The following is a 21,510-nucleotide window of genomic DNA, read 5'->3' on the forward strand; positions in this document are numbered from 1 at the left end:
TAAGTTGGATGCCCACGGGAAAATCTTTTAAGATTTTTGAGCCTTGGTTTCCCCATCTTGAAAATAGGGATAATATTATTGTATTCCTCAGCTCACAGAGTTACCATGAAAGAAGTAATTTATCACTTTAAAGTGGTGTATAAATATGAGTTATTATAACTACAGGTCACCAATCACTGTATGCCATCTTCAGCGACAGAAAACAGCCAAGATGTTTTTTCTCTTGAGTGGAAAGGAGAGTAAATTTACTCAGCCATATTGGGGAAACATCATCCAACCATTAGACTGAAAAATTACTCATGTTTAAAGACAGAAGGGGAGAAGGCTTCAAAGAGAGAGCAGGAGATTGATGATGTCAGAAAGATGGAATCACTGAGGAGTAAAACACTGGGAAAAGCAGGAGAGGATAAAATTAAATTAGCCTTTGAAAATAGGAGAGAAATCTTCTTCCTTTGATTGGATGAAGGAAGAGAGTGTGGAGACAAGGACATTTGGGTATTTAGGTCAGATAGCCTTTATCTTTACAATAAAGTAGAAGGGAAGATTCTAACCTAAGAATGAGACTGATGGGGAAGTGAGAGTCTAAAGGCCTGAGGAGAGTGTAAAAAAATTTCAGCCTCTATTGTAGAGAGTACTTCTGGGAATTAACAGCAGAGAAATGAAAGGATTAGTAAGAAACAATGAAAGTCTACTTGGGGTTGGGTAGTATAACTTTGTTGTGGGTATGGTATATAAAATTTGGTGACTAACTGGGGACATCAGGGAAGATTTCACAGAAGAGATAGAATTTGAATTGATTCTTCAAGGATGGCTAAACTTTCAGTAGGTGGAGATGTTTTGGGGATGGGGATGGGGAGAGAAATTCTAGATATGGGCACAAGATGAACAAAGATATAAAGGTTGGAATATGAGCAAAGATGTGGCAATTCATTGTGGAATTGATTAGGCATAATTATGCTATTTAACCATATACAGACTAATAGGAACAGTGGTATAGTAGATAGAAATCTGATCTGGAAGCCAGAAAGTCTTGTTAAAACCTTATTTTTGTCACATATTATGTATATAACTTTTTGTAAGTCACATATCTTTTTAGTGCTTTCAGTAACTTCAGGAACTCTTCAGTAATTTGCAGACAAGGTGTTGACCTACATTGGTAGAAAGAGTTTGATTCCTGAAAGTTTTCTTTAGCAATGAGCTTACAGGTCTGGGCCTGAATAATATACCTTTGCAAAATCTTTTCCACTTGCAAAATACCTTATTTTGTCTCTATAATTATGCCTCTGGATATTAAAGCAATCATAGCAATTGCCAAAATGGCTCTTTTAGGATTTGTAGACTTCCTGTTGGGTGACCAAGTTTTTTATTTTTCTAGGATTCATTTTTCATTTTTAACTTAGTAGCTGCACTAATCTGAATGGCTGTATGAATATAGAACCATAGAATTTAAGGCATGCCCATTTAGAGAATGGACTATGGAGATTGTCTAATCCAATTTGTTTATTTTACTATATAAGACACTGAATCTTTAAAATGCTATATAGGGACTTTCCTAAGTTCATAGAGGTGGCCAGTAGTAGAGGTGAGTTTTAAAAACAAGTCTTCTGAATGCTCCCTCAACTACATTTTTGTTGTCTTACCGTGATGAATGGGAGGTAGCCTTATTAGTAGGAACACCACTAACCTGCTTCAGGGAGGATGACTATTTCACTTTCTCTTTGAGCAAAGAGTCTCAGCATATCTAGTTGTATGTTGCCCCCTTCTCAAGCTGTGCTAAGTGAGTTTTTCTGATGTGACAGACTAGGGAGATGAATCTAGATTTGTCCTTGTTGGTCTTTACCACGATTCTCCATCTGTGCTCAGAATTTTAGTTGTTTTAATTCTTTGTTAAATTTCTTTGTGATTATAGTTATATTCTCAGGCTAAAATTATAGTTACCAATGGAAGAGGTTACATAAAGGCATATTATTAGTGCGATTTTGTTTTATTTTATTTTTGTTTAGACTCCCAGTGATTTAACTTTCTCTACAGATGGTTCATCAGCAACTTTTCTGAAGCTTATAGCCTCAGAGTTTCCTGGATGACCAAGAGATTATATTATGTCCATTATTGTCCATGGCTATTTAGCTAGTATGTATCAGAGTCAGGATTTGAATCAGGTTTTCTTGACCTCAAGGCTGGCTATCTCTCTATTATATCCAGCTTCCTTGATTATTGCTAATAATCACAATTAATAATTGATTACCATAACTCTTTCCAGTTTACTCTTATGCCATCTTCATACATTTAGATTTGGAAATAACATTAGAAGTCATCTAATCTAATACCCATTTTTGCAAATGAAATTAACTTTGTCAACATAAACAGTTTGTAAATGGCAGAGGCAGGATTTCAAATCTGGCTCCTCTAATTCTAAATCTAATACTCTTTCTATTGGGTTGCATTGATTCCATTTGAAGGAGTTAGGTTCATGTCTGATCCTAAAGCACTCTGTTGTATTTTCCTTTCTGTTCCTTTTTATGGGGAAGAGGATTAGAGGGAGTTAACCTGATGAAGGTAGAAAATGTCCTTTCCAGGGGTCTTTAGAAGAATAGAGTAATTTTTCTGGGTTGCCTAAGGTATGGTGTTGCCCATAGGCAGAAGGATGGGGTAGAATGATGAGGACTCTGGTCCCTTGCTCTGGTTTCCTGGTTCTAATAGTGCTTTTGGGAGATCTCCATGTGATATTGCATGATTTAATGAATGGTTCTGTCTTCTTTAAGCTGTCACAAGGTAAAGAATGTTTATTTCCCAGAGGCATTTTAGGGAGAGGGTACAATCATTTTTCCATTAATCTAAGAGACTAGATGACAACTTAGACCCTTTGTTTTGGATTATTTGTCCCTTTGTTTCTTTCTACTTATTTTAATGCTAGCCTTTGAACCACTTCACTACTCATTAGTGCCTCCTCTTAGGGGAAAAGTGCCTAAGTGACAGGAAATGAAGCTTTAAGCAACCTAATTAGTTACTCACTGCTTCCATGAAGGACTCTGTGGTTCTGAACAACTAGAAAAATAATAATGCTTTTGGATTATTTGTGGATTTTAATTATTTGGGTTTCACATCTTCTTCTTTTGCTTTACCATCCCACCCCCATTTGCCCAACTTGTTTTCTTTTCTTATTTTCCCTATGTGACCACAAATAATTGAAAATTTGATATTTGACCTGTTCTATCATGTTTCTTGTTGCAGAACATTGAATACCCAAATCTGGTTTAACTTTTAAATTAGAATCATAAGCATAGGATCAGGAACCTTAGAGACCATAGTCAACCCACTAATTTTATAGAGGAAGAAACTGAGGCTAAATCTTACAAAGGTCACACAGCTAATCAATGGAAGGACCAGATCTCATGGGTTCCACTCAGTTGCTCTTTCAGTGTCCCCACTAATGTCAGACTGGTTAGGGGCAGAGGGGAGTGGAGGGATTGACATTGACAGTTATGCTTGGAGGAGAAGCTATTTCCCTTTGGCTAGACTGGTATGAGTGCTGGAAGAAGACAAATGTCTGAGAATCTGAAGGGACCCTTATGTCATCTACTGATACCTTGCTAATCTTGGACTCAATATTTCTTCACTTCTTTAGGAAAAAAAGTCAGGGACATACTAGCATGTCCCTTTTGCATAAGATCTCAAGCTCATATTTATTGAAATATCTCTTCCAAACTTAATGAAAATGGAATAAGAAAAGTTCTTTATCTCTTTTCACAGCCAAATTATTCCCATTCTGTGCATGCTGATTTGTAGGAGTACTACCTTCTAGCTAAAATGATCATTTGCCAATTCTTATTGGATGGGATACTGTTAGTTTAGTTGCCATTTGTCCTTTGGCATATAGGAGAATTCCAAATGATTATAATGAGTGAGGATCCAGAGATTTTTTTTTCTTTTACCAAATTGCTTGTAAAAGTTTGTTTACTTAGTTTTGAAAGTTCATAAATTGAAACAGACAATTTCTATGATATTTTTTGCCTCTTATTCCAAGCAGTAAGATTTTTACATTATAATTTTTTAGGTTATGATTCCTTTGAGGATAGGATTAGATTTTTTTTTTAAAGTTTATGTATTTCCTTTTTAAATTTTATTAATTTTATAATTATACATTTTTTGTATTCATTGTATTCATTTTTCCAGATTTTCCCCTCCCTCTACTCTCTCCCCTAGATGACAGGCAATCTCATACATTTTACATGTGTTACAGTATAACCTAGATACAATATATGTGTGTGTAAATCCAATTTTCTTGTTGCACGTTAAGTATTGGATTCTGAAGGTAGAAGTAACCTGGGTAGATAGATTCCCAGTATTCCTTCTCTGGGTGTAGTTGTTTCTGTCCATCATTGATCAGCTGGAAGTGAGTTGGATCTTCTTTATGTTGAAGATTTCCACTTCCATCAGAATACATCTTCATACAGTATTGTTGTTGAAGTTTATAGTGATCTTCTGGTTCTGCTCATTTCACTAAGTCTCTCCAAGCCTTTCTGAATTCATCCTGCTGGTCATTTCTTACAGAACAATAATATTCCATACACTTCATATACCATAATTTACCCAACCATTCTCCAATTGATGGACATCCATTCATCTTTCAGTTTCTAGCCACTACAAAAAGGGCTGTCACAAACATACAGGTCCCTTTCCCTTTTTTAGTATTTCTTTGGGATATAAGCCCAGGAGTAGCACTGCTGGATCAAAGGGTATGCACATTTTGATAACTTTTTGGGCATAATTCCATATTACTCTCCAGAATGGCTGGATTCTTTCACAACTCCACCAACAATGTATTAGTGTCCCAGTTTTCCCACATCCCCTCCAACATTCATCGTTATTTGTTCCTGTCATCTTAGCCAATCTGACAGGTGTGTATTGATATCTCAGAGTTGTCTTAATTCTCATTTCTCTGATCAGTAGTGATTTGGAACACTATTTCTATGAGTGGAAATAGTTTCAATTTCATTATCTGAGAATTGTCTGTTCATATCCTTTGACCATTTATCAATTGGAGAATGGTTTGATTTCTTATAAATTAGGATCAATTCTCCATATATTTTGGAAATGAGACCTTTATCAGAACCTTTAACTATAAAAATATTTTCCCAATTTGTTGCTTCCCTTCTAATCTTGTTTGAATTAATATTGTTTGTACAGAAACTTTTTAGTTTGATGTAATCAAAATCTTCTATTTTGTGATCAATAATGATCTCTAGTTCTTCTCTAGTCATAAATTCCTTCCTCCGAGGATAGGATTAGATTGTGAAGAAAAGAGAACAGTGGCAAAAAGATAAACAGGATGACCTGAACAAGATATATTATGCCCCAGGGAGAAGAGTCTTTCTGTGATCTTCCAAGATTCATCTATTTTAAAGGAAGAAGATATCTCAGACGCTTGCTGCCATTGGGTTAACTCCCTTATTTTATAAACTAGAAAACTCAGACCCAGGGAGATAAATTAATTAATTCAAGATCACATTAGAGTCAAAATTTAAAGGAGCATTCTCTGATTTCAGAGCCTGACTTCTCCTCTGTTACCATGCTCCTCCCCCAATCAAGCCTCTTGGTTTATAGCTAAGGAAATGGACTCTGAAAAGGCAAGGGACTTATTCAAGGTCTAAAAGTCAGTTATCAAAAGAGCCAGGTGGCAAACTGTCAAGTCAAGAAAATAAGAACTTAAGTGCTTATTATGTACCAGACTCTGTGCTAATCATTGAGAAAACAAAGAAAGACAAAACATAGTCATTGTTCTCAAGCCACACAAAGTTTAATGAAGAAGGCAACATGCTAACAACTATGTAGAAACATTTATCCTTTACACAGGCTAAATTGTAGATAATCACAGAAGGAAGGCACTAACATTCAATGGCATTGGGGAAAAGGCTTCTTATAGAAGGTGCAATATTAGGTAGGACTTGAAGGAAGCTGAGACAATATAGTTGGGAGCAAGAAGACAAAGTCAAAAAGTCATCAACACACATTTATTAAGCACTTACTTACTATGAGTTAGTTTCTGTGCTAAGCAATGAGAATACAAAGAAAGGCAAAAACAGTCCCTGCTCTTAGGGAAATTACAACCAAATGGGAAAGAGAATGTAAAACAACTGTGTACACACAAAATACCCCTGGGATAAATAGGAGATAATGTCAGAGAAAATGTGTTAGCATTAAGAGGGATTCTGAAAGATCAGAATTCACATCTTGCTTTAGACACCTACCAGTTTTGTGATCCTGGAAAATCATGTCACTTCTCTTAGATTCAGTTTCTTCATTTGTAAAATGGGATTAATAATGGTCCATATCATACAGAAATGTTTTGAGGATCAAATGAGATAACATATTTTAACATGCTTTATAAACCTAAAGCACTATATAAAGACTATTGTTGTTATTGTTATTTTTCCAGATGTAAGTGAGCCAGTCCATATTTACATACACACACACACACACACACACACACACACACACACACACACACACATATATATATCAAAGACAAGCAATGGATGATTCAGCACAGTATTGATGAATGTCCCTTGTTCCAGTCTATAACACAAAGGTTCTCCACCTCTGTTTTTTCCATGAAAAAGAAAATAAACTTGCTGTCTCTCTGCTGCTGGCTAAGCAATGTGTCTTAGGATGTTTCCATTATCTCTGTTGACTTAATCTCTATGCTAATAAAAACCATGGCTTGCTGTTGAAATATATGTACCAGCCCCTGTATGGAAGTCCTGAGAAGTGGAGACACATGGGACTTGAGCCTGGAGAAAGGCTTTGAACTTGGACTTGGGATTGTGTTCTCTGAGAAATAATGTGAACCTACTTTTCCTTTCCCCAGAGACTGAAACAGTGAAAACCAAGATGGATTATGCTTCCCTTGGGGGAGTAAGTTTGCATCTTTGTGATTATATTTTTTGAAGTATATATTTCTGTGTAAAAACTAAAAATAAATAGCATATATGCTAATGTTGGATATAGTGTAAATTGGGACAATTGTGTGAAAACCTAGAATGAAGAGATCTAGATTTAGATACAGTACTGTGGGGCTACTGTCATCAATTCCAAGTTAGTGCTACCAGAACAAGATTTCTTCTGGGGCCTTAGAATTAGAAAGAAGAATTGTTGGTTCTATGAATATAGTAAATTTTAATGTGTTTATTGAATAGAGATTGGTCTTATTCAGGACAGAGCAAAGAACCTTTCTTTTACAATCAGAGGACTTGGGTTTGAAGCTGTACTTTGTCTACGAGGTCTTGGGGCAAGTCACCTCAATTTTTGGGGACCAAGTTTCTCTGACAATCTAAGGAGAGAATTAGACTAGCTTATTTATAAGGTTCATTTCCATCTAAATTCTTATGGTCCTAGGAATAGTAATTATGCTATTATATACATACTTACATATATACATACATATACAGCTTATATTTATGTAGAACTTTATAAAGCACTCGATATTCAATTCATTCTTCATGACAACTGTGTGAAATAAGTAGTACAAATATTATTAACTCATTTTTATGGAGACAAATAAAGGCTGTCCTGTATACAATATATTCATTGGTAACTTAAGTGCTTGTATGAGAGCTGGGTACTTTGTTACTTATATGCATGGGGACCTAGACCAAACATATTTGAACCATATCCTGAGATTTCTCAGGGGCAAATCTGGATAAGGGCAATCAGGCCAAAGCCAGTGTTATTAGTTAATTAATTATAACCATTCAAGATTGAATCTAGTTTGTATAAGTCTAGAGCTTCAGATGTTAAACCAAGAGTTATAATCCTAAATAACTTCCCAAGGAAACTATTTTAAAGGAGATCATACTTATGTGTAGAATGGAGAGATGAAGAACTTATAGTTATATGTGAATTCTTTTTCTTTATTTTCATTATTCCTGTGTTTCCCTATGACCTGCATAAGTACAATATGTGCAGACCTATATTTACTTAGTTAGTTATAGGCATATTTACTTAACCTAATTTGGTGCTTTTTATCAGTGTTTGACATTTATCGATATTTAGTCTATTAGCTTGACCACTGTCTGCTCAATTATCTAAAGCCTGAAGGCCTAAGCCAGAAACCTTCAATTCCAATCTCTCCAATAGCAACAACCAATTAGATTGCCCCCCCCCCAATGCTTTCTAACTTGTGATGTAATCTCTTGTAACAAAATCTATAAAAACTATGTGTATTCACTGACTTTTTGGTCCTTCTGCTGTGAGTACTTTCACTTCCCTTATCTCGAAGCTGGATTGCCCACCTTTTATGAGATGCTATAATAAACAATCTTTCTGCTTTCTACTTTGAGTGATCTCTGAGTAGTCATTTTGTGTAGTGCTCTTCCCCTCCCACACACTTATTTTTATCTACTAAAAAAAATCTAGTCTTTGTTTTATGGTTATATATGTTCTTAGAATTTCAAGCAGTGACAAGCACATAGTAGGTACTTAATAAATGTTTACTGATTGATTACATTTGTATATCCTCCAGTTTTAGTAATTAGAATTAGAAGTGATATCATAGTCTACCTACTTCAACTTGAATGTGAACAAGAATCCTCTTTACAATATATCTAATAACTGGTCATTTAGTTTCTCCCTCCGCCTTTTTATATTATACATGTATAATCATATTAAATATATTTCCATATTAGTCATGTTGTAAAGGAAGAATTAGAAAAAAAAGAAAAACTAAAAGGAAGAAAAAACAACAAAAAACAAAACATTATGCTTCAATGTGCATTTAGACTCCATAATTCTTTCTCTGGATGTGGATAGCATTTTATATTGTAAGTATTTTGGATTTGTCTTAGATTATTGTATTGCTGAGAAGAGCAAATTCTATCAAAGTTAATCATCCACACAATGTTGTTATTACTGTGTACAATGTTCTCCTGGTTCTCCTTATTTCACTAAACATCAGTTCATTTAAGTTTTTCCAGGTTTTTCTGAAATCTTCCTTCCCTCCCTCCTTTCAAAACTCAAAATTCCTTATAGATAAATAGTATTTCATTATATTCATAATTTTAAAAGTACTCCCCAGTTGATGGACATCCCCTTGATTTCCAATTCTTTGCCACCACAAAGAGAGCTGCTATAGACATTTTTGAACATATGGTTCCTTTTCCAGTTTTCCTTTGAAGATCTTCAGTAATGGGAGACACACTAACTTCTGAGGGCAGCTCATTTTACCTTTAGATAACTTGAATTGTTAGGAAGTTTGTTCTGACATCAAGCCTAAATTGGCATCTTTGCAACTTCTAGCAGAACAAGTTGGATTTTTCCCCCTTTAGACACTTGAATTCAACTATCAGTGTATAGTAAAAACCTCATATATAGAGTCAGAGAGCTGACTAGAAATTGTAATAACTTTGTGAACAAATCACTTAAGTTCTCTGGGCCTTTGTTTCTTCATCTTCAAATCTGTCAAATGGACTACAAGCTCTCTCATGTCCTTTCCAACTTTAAATCCCAATTTCCTTTTGGGCTTCCTCATCTCCTAACTTGACCTTCCCTGTGATCTTCAAAGTGAGATCTCTGCCTTCCTCATTAATATGAAAGGACAAGTAGTTCTTGAATCTAATCTATAAGCCAAAACATCAGCTATTTAGCCAGGTTCTTAGTGAGGGTTTATTGGAAATGAGGGTCTATAGTTGCTCTTCCCATGGGAAAACTCATTCTAAAAAGACTGAATATGCACTTTAATTCTCTTCCTCAACCAAATGAAATTCATTTGCAAAAAGTATTGATTGATGAATAGAAATGAAAGTTTTGCAAAATATTTTTTGGGATAAACAAAAACAGACTCAAACTCTGACTTTTATTCCTCATCTGCCAACATCCTTTCCTCCTGTCTGAGGGGAGTCACCACCTGCCAGTTTCTTTGTCTATAGAAAGGACATGTACTTTGTACTTCTTATAAGTGAACAAATGAAGATGATGATTATAAATCTCTGCAACTATAAAGTGACTTAGAAATCCCTATTTAGAATAAATTTTCATGTGATAGTTCACTTTAAAACAACAACAAAAACCCAATTAACCTGCCACCACTGCCTCTCAACATTTTTCTGCTACTGCATATTTTATTTATGAATCTCATACTACCAATTATGAATTGCACACACTTTTGTGTTAAAATTTCAAATTTATCTTGATTGTTACTTAAACTTTCTGTCTTTGGCCAATAGCTATCTTAGTATTAAATACTTAATATCCAACCCATTCCCCAGTTATTCTCATTTAAGAGTTATCAGGTGTTACCTGATTCCATTATGTTACCTCTTTCTGTGTTGCACATCTGGCTCCATTCTTCTTTCCTGCCAGATTTAATTTTCAACTTCCTGAACAGGTTGCCCGGTTTTGTCCTGACAAAAACATCATCCCTCATGCATACAGCATGTACACCACACCTTCCCAAGGGCACATGGTCTTGGTATCGTTACCTCTCAACAGTTAAAAAAAATCAAGAATAGCAAAGTTTAATTTTCCCATTACAGAAATCATATAACATACAGAAAAATCTAGGGCCCCAATTATACCCACAGCAGCATAAAACATACAAACAGCCCTTTATCAGTCCTTTTCTCAGTTTTTCTTCTGCCTTAGTGAGACTGTTCAGTGGGTATTTATTTCCCTCCTTTTAAATAAAGAAAAATCACTAAACATTGAAGTAATGGGGAGAGGGAAGGTATAGGGAACAACATAAAAGTGTTCCTCTTAGTCTTGGAAATAGTGCCATTTATCTGCTTTGCTTGATTGAAGGGTGAGGGGTATGGATGAGGAAGGGAAAAAGTTCTAGTCAAGCAGTGTTGCGGATGGTTTTTAATGGGAGCCTATTATGGAGAAACTTTTGGACACATAAACCAATAGGCATAGGTCATTGAACTGGCTGTGACATTTTGTTTTCTATTCCCTTCTATTTTAAGGTGCATCCCCCATTTTAATCTAAACAGAGAAGATAGGGATTGAAGAAAGAAACTTAGTTTGGGAGCTATGAAAGAAAGAATTGGATTCCTCCTCTTTCTTCCCCCTTTCTCTATCACGGTCAAGCTCTTCTACCTTATAGGAATCTTTCTGCCAAGTGAAAGGCTTGAAAAACTGCCAGCTCCAATAAATTTAAGTATTATGGCCATGAAAAGCTTGTCCTTGGACTTTGAGTACAATGATGTTTAGCTCAATTAAAAGAGATCTTTATCATAAGCCTTTGATTTTGAATAATTCTTTTCTCAAATTTTTACCTTTCATAATCTTTAAACTCTTCCTTTAAAAACATCTCTTCAACTTGTACAAAAGAATAGTTTCCCCACTATTGCAAAGTGGGGAATCCCTCCACCCAAGCAGATGGACAATATGTCTAAGATTTAGCAGATTAGTCTTAGAGAGTTGCTGAAATGCATAGAAATTAAGTAATTTCCTTAGGCTTAGATAGATCATGTCACAGACAGGGTTTAAATCCAGGTTTTGCTAACTCTAAGCCCACCATTCTCTTCACCATACGATGCTGCATCAATTTCCAATTTAGATAATGTTTGGGGAAGTATATTGCTTGTGGGGAGCAGTTGAATTGTCATGTGGTACTAGGTCACTCTCACCTAAAACCACCTCTTGCAGAGACATTCTGTTGTCAATAAGGTTGTCTTTAATCTTAAAACTGAACCCAGGAATTGCCAGAAAAGTGAAAGTCTTAATTATTATTGCTCACTAAGATTCTGGCTTTACTTTGGCCATGGAATAAGGCTAAAATTAAAAAAAAAATGAGAATTTGGAGCATCCAGTTATCAGGTCTTTATCTTTCATTTGATGGTCAGTTTGACTTTTTGAAGATCACACTAGAGATTTTGAGATTTTCTCCCATTGATACTGGGTGACATCAAAATAGGATGTGATGAATGAATGAAAAGTCCTTTATAAGTATCTATTACATCCCAAGAACTGTTTTAAACAATAGTAGATATAAATAAAAAAGTAAAGACAGTCTTTGCCTTCAAGGAGCTTACATTCTAATGAGGAACACAACTCACTATGTGATTTTTACACTACCCAAAAGATACCTAAGACATAGATAACTGAATCACAGAAATGGAAGGTCCTTATGACATGAGAACCCTGAAACTGAAGGGGGACCCCAAAACTCTCTCTCTGAAACTCCTTCAAGGAGATAGTCTTTGAATTCTTACCTCTGTAAAAGACCATTCTCCCCCAAACCCCCAGGGAAACAGGATAAGTAGCTTCATTCTGTTATCCTGAGAGACAGGAACCACCTCCAGTAGGGAGTGATAACACTCTCTACTAACTGATAACATTGATTACACTCTACTTTAAGCTGAAAATTAGTCTAGGACTTCTCATTCAATTCCAAGATTCTCTATTCTGATTTCAACTTAAACTGCTCCCAGCCCCTACCAAAAACTGCCCATATAGCAAGTTTCCTTCAACCCAGCTCCTGGCAGAGGACTTAACATGCCATACTAAGAAGCCTCTCTCTCCCCTTGGCATAGGGGCAGCTCTTTGCCTGCTTAAATGATATTCTTTTTCAGAGTTACTCCTTCTTTATCTCTCTCACCTATTACCCTAACAAGACCTTATTCACCTACTATGTATGGATTTCTCAGCTTAGAAGACTCTTCTGTTTCTCTCTCTGTCTCTGTCTCTGCTCTGTAGTCTTGTATTTGTCTATCTCATACTCATCTCACATCACTCTCACTCTTCTCTCTTCTCTGTCTACTCTCTCTGTCACTCTGTCTCTCTGTCTCTCTGTCTCTCTGTCTCTCTGTCTCTCTCTCTCTGCTGTCTCTACTCATCTCGTCTCTTCTCTCTCACTCCTCTCTCTCTCTCTCACTCTCTCTCTCTCTCTCTCTCTCTCTCTCTCTCTCCCTGTCAGGACTCCTCCACTTCTCTGTTGGGACCTTGCCACCAAGGAATTCAGTCTTTCTCGTAAAGGATGACTTCCCAATGTCAATAATAAACCTGCCAGTTTAACTTTAGGGTTCATGAATGCCTTTATGAAGGACATGTGCCACCAGAAAGGGGTTCCCACAACTCCCTGCCCTGCACCGAACCTCATCACTTAGATACTATAGTAGTAGGAATCAATCCCTGAAAATGGTCAATCAACCTTTGACTGAAGTTTTCAAACGCATGGGAACCCACTTATTTTTACTTATGTACAGCTCTAAACCTTAGGAAATTTGTCTTATGTTGAGTTTACATCTGTCTATCCATAACTTTCACCTGATGCTTCTTGTTTTATCCTATGGGACCAAGCATAACCAACTTGTTTCCCTTTCTCTATGATGGCCCTTCAAATATTTGAAGAAAATAATAAAATCTTCTCTTCTCTAGGATAAATAGCTCCAATTCCTTTAGTGAATCCAGTGTTCTCAAAGCCTTTCACTGTCCTGATTTCCTTCCCATACATTTCATCATCAATTTTATTCTAAAAGTTCACAAAAAAAGACCATTTCTTCTTGAGGACTAGAGAGAGAACAGTCAGTTTAAGGAGTTATCCCCAAGAAATTGTCTGCTAGACAAAGCTAAATGTCCATTGAATATATATCCAGTCTGGCAGAAATACTTAATGGACCACAGATAGACTCACTGAGCAACTAAGGTATCTTCTTTATGCCAGAGTTCCAGGAAGACCCCTCTACTGAATCAAACCAAAATTATCCCCATAACCCATGCTAATGAGAGAGGAAGGATAAAGAGGAGGGAAAAGAATTCAAGATATGGAACAGAACACTAACTTATTAAAGGGCTTAAATGAAATAAATATCACTTTGAGGAATTCTAAATAGATACCCATTGATCATGGACTTCTAGCAGCCTTTTGGAAAGCAACATGAGTTTTGTCATATGCATGGTTATATGTATAGGTGTGCATGACCCATTTTTATTACAATATGATTCTCCTTCTGTCTTCCTAGGGTAGCCCACCTAGAGTAGATCAAGTCTTCTCATCATGTATATGCAAAGACAGAGTCATAGATCTTAGGATTATAATTTTTTGATTTTTTTATCTTTCTTTGCAAATGGATGAACTTAAGACTTAGAGTTGGAAGGAACTTAGATAGCATCTAATACAATTTCATTTTACAGATGAAAACTCTGAGGCAGAGAAATTTAAAAAGTGACCTTTAATATTCTTGGAGCCTTAAGTTCTTTACTGACAATACTCTTCCCTAGTTTGTGAAACTTCTGGAAAAAGGGAAAACAAGATGGCAGGAAGCCTCTTGTCCCCAGTCCAGTGGAAGAGAAAAGAGTAATTTTCTAAGTACTACAACACTACCCTTTCTGGTGAGGTTTGAATGCAGGCACTGTCCTAGGTTCAGTTTGCTTGGTGGAGTTCAAAATGCCCTTGTTGTTTGGGGAAAGGCATTTTCCCAAGCTGTCATGTCCGGAATATATACAGCAACACAAGCTGCAGTCTGTCCAGAACTGCTATGAAAAGGAAAATAAGTCCGATCTCCATGTCAGCCAAAATGTCACACCTCATAGATTTAGAGCTGGATGAAGTGATTTGCTGACCTCTACACTATTCACAAGGGGCAGATAAGCCTTCGCCTTATATAATCCTCCAGTTTTTCTTTGACATTCTAGCCAGGGCCAGGCATCTGCTAATATATAGTGGACCTAATCCTTTGGGTCACATATGAACCCCAGACTTCTGTACACTGCCCATTCATCTCTGGAAGGAAGTCTATGGTAGAATACATGAAACTTTGCTTTTTGTTATTTGTCTTCCTCACCCCAATGCCTTTTTATTAGTATTTTTGTTGAATAGTAACAGCAGGAAAAGGTTATGGAATTGTATCAAGGGACACTGACTCTTAGTATTGGTTATGATATCTAATAGAATCATTATTCTTTTTTAAGTATGTATGTCTATTTTTCAAAACCTCTATAATCAGGAATTTCTTTGAACCAGTTGTGTCAGATAGGTGTTTTTGAATGGATCAGACTGGGATGTACAACAGGTTGAGAGAACAATTAGGTGAGTAAAGAGTAAGTGAGTGTGCATGCATATAGAAGAAAGCAAAAGAAAAAAAAAGCATTCTGGTTATGCTTAGGAGAGAGGGAGATGAAAGGAAAGGGAAAGATAAACAGACTTAGAGATAAATCATTTCTAAATGAAAAAGGTCTTTCAGAGATGGAAGTGTAGGAGAAGAATTAGACTTATGGGGACAGGATGTAGAATTCCTTTGTATGTCCTTTTTTTAAAGCCTTCTTGGAAAGGGATGGGTTAGAGAGAAGTACATTATTACTAATAATAGTTAGCATTCATATAGTTCATTCATCCATAGAGGGCTTTATGTACCTTATTTTATTTGTATTTTAATAGCTCTGTGAGACAGACGTTATTATCTCCATTTTACAGATGTAGAAACTTAGTCAGAGAGATAGATATTAAACGACTTGACTGTCATTGCTCTGCTAGTAAATGTCAGAGGTAGGATTCTAACTCAAATTTGTCTGACTTCAAGTCGAGTTTTGTGTCCTCTATTTGAGAAAAGATGGGAAGACAATAAGTCTTTATGGCACCTTCCTAAAATCAAATACAAAAGCAAAACAATCTTTCACAATAACTGTGGGAGAATCTGTTTTATGACTATACCATGAAGTCCAGGGCAAAAACACTAATAGCAGGATTTGTGCCCTGCTCTTTCCATCTGCTTTTACAAGTTCTTTCTAACCTTCTTCCTTAATGTTCTTCCCCCTTTTCCAAAATCCTTTGGAAGTTAAGCTATTCTGAATGCAGAGCTTCATTTTAAAAAGTGTAGTATGTAGAACTTAAGATTCCTTAAATGTGAACAAATATTTCTCCAATCTACTTGGGAGATAAAGAGATTGTGAGGGAGAGATTGTTCCTTCTCTTATCCTTCAAGCTACTGATGTTCTGAAAGCCACTCACTGAATTTCTTCAGAGGATCATAGATTTAGAGCCCAAAATCACATAGCAAAAAAGTAGATTGAGGCTAAGTTTTAGATGGTGTGAATGCATGAGATGGAGATTTTTCTCATTTCCCTTTTCCATGTGTAATCTTCAGGGCTCTAGCCTCAGTCTCTTAGGTTCCCTGGCTTTTTTTTGAGAATTAGCTTAAATCTCACCTACTTTAGTAGTTTTCCAAGCTATACTTTCTTGGGTACCTTCCATCTATTCTCTACATACCATGAGCTTGACAACCTATTTTCATATGTTTTCCTTCACAAGAGTGTAAGCTTCTTGAGGGATTTTTCCCTCTTTTTACTTTGTACAGTGCTCCAAAATGCTAATTAATGTGACCCTACTTATTATACCTAGTTGGATGAGGGGGACAGGAGAATAATAGTATCCTTGATTTAGAACTGAAAGGGATTTTAGAGGTCATTCAATCCAACATCTTCATTCCACAAATGAGGGAAATGAGGTCCACAGATTAGCCCAGTCACAGAGGTGGTAAGTGGACTAAGCTCTAACTGCTGAGGAGTCACTGTGATAGTAAAGTGGTGACAAATTTGAGATGTTATGAATGATGTTGATTGAGAAGGAGAAAGACATCCTGTCTCAAGATGGAAGCATAGAGCCTGGGGCTCCTGCCGATCCAAACCTGGACACAGCTTCCTGGAGATAGCAAATTTTAATTTGCTCTGCCCCAGGGTAGGATGGGGAGAAATGACTTTTAGTATAAAACCAGAATTCAAAGTAACAAAGACTCTGGACAGCCGCTGCTTTGTTCACTCTTTGGGCAAAGGTACATGCCCAGGGGAATAAGAAAGGAAATGACCATCTGGATATCTTGAGGTCAGGCCATATGTGGGCCTATTTGCCTTCAAATGAGTTGCTCTCCATTGTGGTCTGGAATCAGAACTGCTTGAGTCAGAAATAAAACAGTCCCTGATCAGAATAATCCAGCTCTCTCTGCAGAATTGAATCAAGAGGCCAGTGTGTTTATCTGACTGTGCAATCCATCTTTTCCTCCCCACTCTGTTTTATAAAGCACATACTCCAAAAAAGAAACCAGGAAAAAAGGGAGAAACTCCATTAATGAAATATATTCAGTCTGAGATGCTAATCAGAAGCCCTATAATATGATAGGAATTGTGCTCTATGATCCTGGCTTCCACAAATTCATTCATCCTTTTCTCTTTTTTCCTTCTTTACTTTCCTAAATTCCTCTGAGTATGAGGATAAGGATCTATTTTGAACATAGGTAACTTTGAATAATAGAAGTTGACTAGGAACAGTTCACATTGAAGGACTGAGCTTGAGAGAGGGACTATGATCATGATAGTAAGACAAGTTAACAAGCAACTATCAATCACCTATTATATGTCAGGCACTGTGCAAAGCACCGGGATACCAATATAAGCATAAAGAAAAATGATCCTGTTCTTTAAAGAGCTGCATTCCAGTGAGGGAAAATAACAATAAAAGGTAGTATAGGGAATGGAGAATGGCAGGGCTGGTTTCTTCCCACAAAAGAGACTCCAGGAAGAACTCATCAGTTGGAAAATGGGAAAGAGAGAGGTTTGAGGGCAAGAAAACTACAGGCTTTCTGGGAAATTACAGTAGAGGAACAGAGGTGAAGTGTGGAAAAATCAGAGGCAAAACCAGGAGGGAAAAGCTGAGGAAAAACTCTGCAGAGATGAAATTTAAACATCCATTGTTTCCTGGGATGCATGAAGAAAAAAATTGATCTGACTGACAAAATTTTGGGAATCAGAGGTAAAACTGGAAAGAATTAGAGGCCTAAGGCAATCTCCTTATTTCATAGATGAGGCAACTGAGACCCAGAAAGGAGTAAATGCCTTACCCAAGTTTACATATCTAGCTAGGTATAGGTAGATCTTGGAATTGGATCCAGCTTCTGGCTCCTAGTCTAGTGATCTTTCTTTCTATTGTTATTGTTTGGTTGCTTCAGTTATGTTCAACTCTTCTGTGACCCCATTTGGGGCTTCCTTGGCAGAGATACTGGAATGATTTGCCATTTATTTTTCCAGTTATGAAGCCATTAATAATACCTCCCTTTCAAAGGAAGAGAAGTTTATAATAATAATAGTAATAATTAACATTTATATAGCACACTGAAGTTTGTCAGGCATTTCATATATATTATCTTAATTGATTTTTATATTTCACATAAGAGTTGTTTTTTTATCCCCATTTTACAGATGATGAGATTAAGGTTTAGAGAAGTTAGATATTTTCCCAATGGTCACATAGGTGGTACATCACTGATACAGGATTTAAACTCAAGTCTTCCTGTGTCCAAGTGCAGCATTACCAACTGTGTCACCTAGCTGCCATGAATAAAGTTAAATCACTATCCAGGGAACATTTTGTATTAATATGGAATAAGGAGGCAGTGTGGTCTAGTGGGAAGAATGTTGGATTTGGAGACAAAGGATCATGTTTTGATTCCTGATTCTGCTATTATATTTACCTGTGAGACCTTGGGCAAAGAGATAGCTTCTGTGGGCATCGGTCTCCTTGTGTATAAAGTGAGGACTGGTCTCTTGTCATGTATAAATCTATGATCCCATGATCATGTCCCCCTTCCTCAGACATATATAATGTTCTTTTTATATTTATATTTAATATTTATATTTAAATAATAGCCTTTTATTTTCAAAATACATGCAAAGATAGCCCTCAATATTCATCCCTACAAAAACCTGCATTCCAAATTTTTCTCCCTTTCTTCCCTTCCCCCCGAGACAACAAGCAATCCAATATAGATCAAACAAGACATAATGTTCTAGAAATCACATGTCTCCACCATAGTGAAAAGAGATGAAGCCTTGAAACAATGAAGTGTAGGTTCAAATCTTTACTATTTACTACGTGAGTGGGTTTAGGAAACTCACTTTTCCTCTCTCAGTATCTCAATTTGTTCATCTATAAAACAGATAGTCTTAAATTTCTCTTCCAACTCCCATGATATACTTGTTTTAAATAGGATTAATCTAGGGAGGCTATATTATTTCCCAGAGTAACACACAGCTAGTAAACAACAGAACCAAGAATCAAATCCAGAGTCTCTGACTCTAAAATCAGTGGTTTTTCCTGAAAAGACTTACATGAACTGATGCTGAGTGAAGTAAGCAGAACCAGAAGAACATTGTACACAGTAACATCCACCTTGTGCAATGATCAATTTGGATAGACTTTGCTCTCTCAGCAATGCAATGAAAAAAGACAATTCCAAAGTCCCTTGATAGAAAATGCTATCTACATCCCGAGAAAAAATTATGGAGTCTGAATGCAGATAGAAGCATACTATTTTCATATTTCTTTCTCATGTTTTTTTCTTTTTGTTCTGATTTTTCTTTCACAATATGGCTAATGTATAAATATATTTAATATAATTGTATGTATATAACCTATTTCAGATTGCTATTGTTTTGGGGAGGTGGGAGGACAGAGGAAAGAAGGGGGGAAATGGAACTCAGAATCATCTAAAAATGAGTTTTCAAAATCAATGTTTCCTCCTATCTTCCCACTACACTATATTGTTTTCTCTCTAAGAACCTGTCTTTTGTGTTGTGTTGTTTGAAAAATCAGATGAGGACTATGGCTACAATTCTTTCTTTGAGATCAAATGAAGTTGAATCCATTGTACTCCACAAATATCCTAGATTAAGACTGTGATATGGCTCTATAACTCCTTAAATTATCCCAGGAATGTGGTTTTCATTGGCTAGATAGACCAGGTATATACAAAATGGAAAATTTATTTTTTTCTTTAGGAAATTTTCTTTCCCTCTCATTATTTTTAAATGGTCAGTGAGTGGTTAAAGTGAAGGGAGGTTGTCCATTTCCTTGCTAGCCATTTTTCTTGCCACTGGCAATGCAATGATAAAAGATTTGAAGAAAGAGGACTGGGTTGATTTCCTTTCGAAACACAACACAGAAAATAGTGGATAATTTGTCAGGGCTTCAGGCTTTTTCAGATTACATATCCTTAATTGTATTAAACACTCTAGAGTCATCTGATGGATTGTTTCTCAGCACAACCATCTGTGTTGAAATACTGAAGATTCTTATGGAAGGACTGGGAAGGGAACCATGCTGGAGCTGGACTGGAGGGTTCTTGGATGGGAAAGGACTTAGGATGCCTGCCTTGTGGGTAATGTGCTGATGGAGAGAGAGAGAGACATAAAATACAGAGGGCTCATTAGTTTTGATGAATTGGGCTCTAAATAGTATATCACTCTTATTACAGGATAAAATCTAGGTTCAATCCCCAGTAAAAAATGGGTTTTAGGACTTGGAGTCAATGACCCTTAAGAGAAGTGAAAATTGATAAAACTCTCACTACTGTTCAGGGATTCAGTTGTAAGTTTTAATTAAAATCCTGAGTCCAGGATAGGAAATGCTGTTTTATCTGTATTCTAGCAAGATAGATTCCCTATTTAGCAGAACTTCCACATATCTATGGCATAGTGCTGTGCAAATTTCTTGGAAAAAGCAATAATTTTGATATGATTTTATTTTGTGACAGCTATTGTCATTTTTTAATGTTTTCATAGACACTAGAATGATTCAGAACATCTGTTCATGGACAGATGTAACCAGATTGAGTTGGTTTCCTTACATTTAGTTAATTCTCTGTGAATAGATAATAAAATTTGTGCCATTCCTATGTTTTTGACTGTCTTTTTGTTGTGGTTTTAATTATGTTTTTTTAATGAATGGATATTATTCCATGGAAATGTGCAAAAAATTTAGCTCTTAAAGTATATACTTAGACAAATATTAGAGATATTGTAGTGGCTCTTTATATACCTCTTCTCCTTTGCTAGTTCATATTCCATAGCATTTCCCCTAAAGATAAATTTGTTCGAAGGCTTTTGTTTGGGTTCTGTTGTTTATCCTCTCTCATTTGATGCCATCATTAGCTTTTATGAGTTTAATTATCACCTCAATGTGGAGGTTATCTACAACAGTAGTCTTGCTCTTGGGCATCAATCTCTCACTGGAAACTACACATGGGATATTTCAAACTGGGTGTTCCACAAACATTTCAAATTCAACATGACAGCTAAGTGGCTCAGGGATTAGAGTGCCAAACCTAGAGCCAGATATGGCTTCAGACATTTACTAGCTTTTTGATCCTGGGCTAGTCACTTAACTTCTATTTATCTCAGTTTCCTCAACAGTAAAATGGGGATAACAGTAAAACCTACCCTGCTTCTTGTGAAGATCAAATGAGAGAATATTTGTAAAGTGCTTAGCACAGCGCTTTTAGCATAGTAGTATATAAATGCTTATTCCCTCCCTTCCATGGCCAAAACTGAACTCATTATCTTTCCTTCAAATTCACCTTCCTTTCAGACTTCCTTCTTTCTCCCAAGACAGCATCATCCTCCCAGTCACTGAGGTTAGAAAATTTGGTATTATTCTTGACTCCTCATCCCATCACAACCCAATCAATTGTCAAACATTGTTGCTTCTATTTCTATGGTATCTTTTTCTTTGCTTTCTTATTTAAAATT

This window comes from Sminthopsis crassicaudata, chromosome 4, assembly GCF_048593235.1.
Source record: "Sminthopsis crassicaudata isolate SCR6 chromosome 4, ASM4859323v1, whole genome shotgun sequence".
In the NCBI taxonomy this organism is placed as follows: domain Eukaryota; kingdom Metazoa; phylum Chordata; class Mammalia; order Dasyuromorphia; family Dasyuridae; genus Sminthopsis; species Sminthopsis crassicaudata.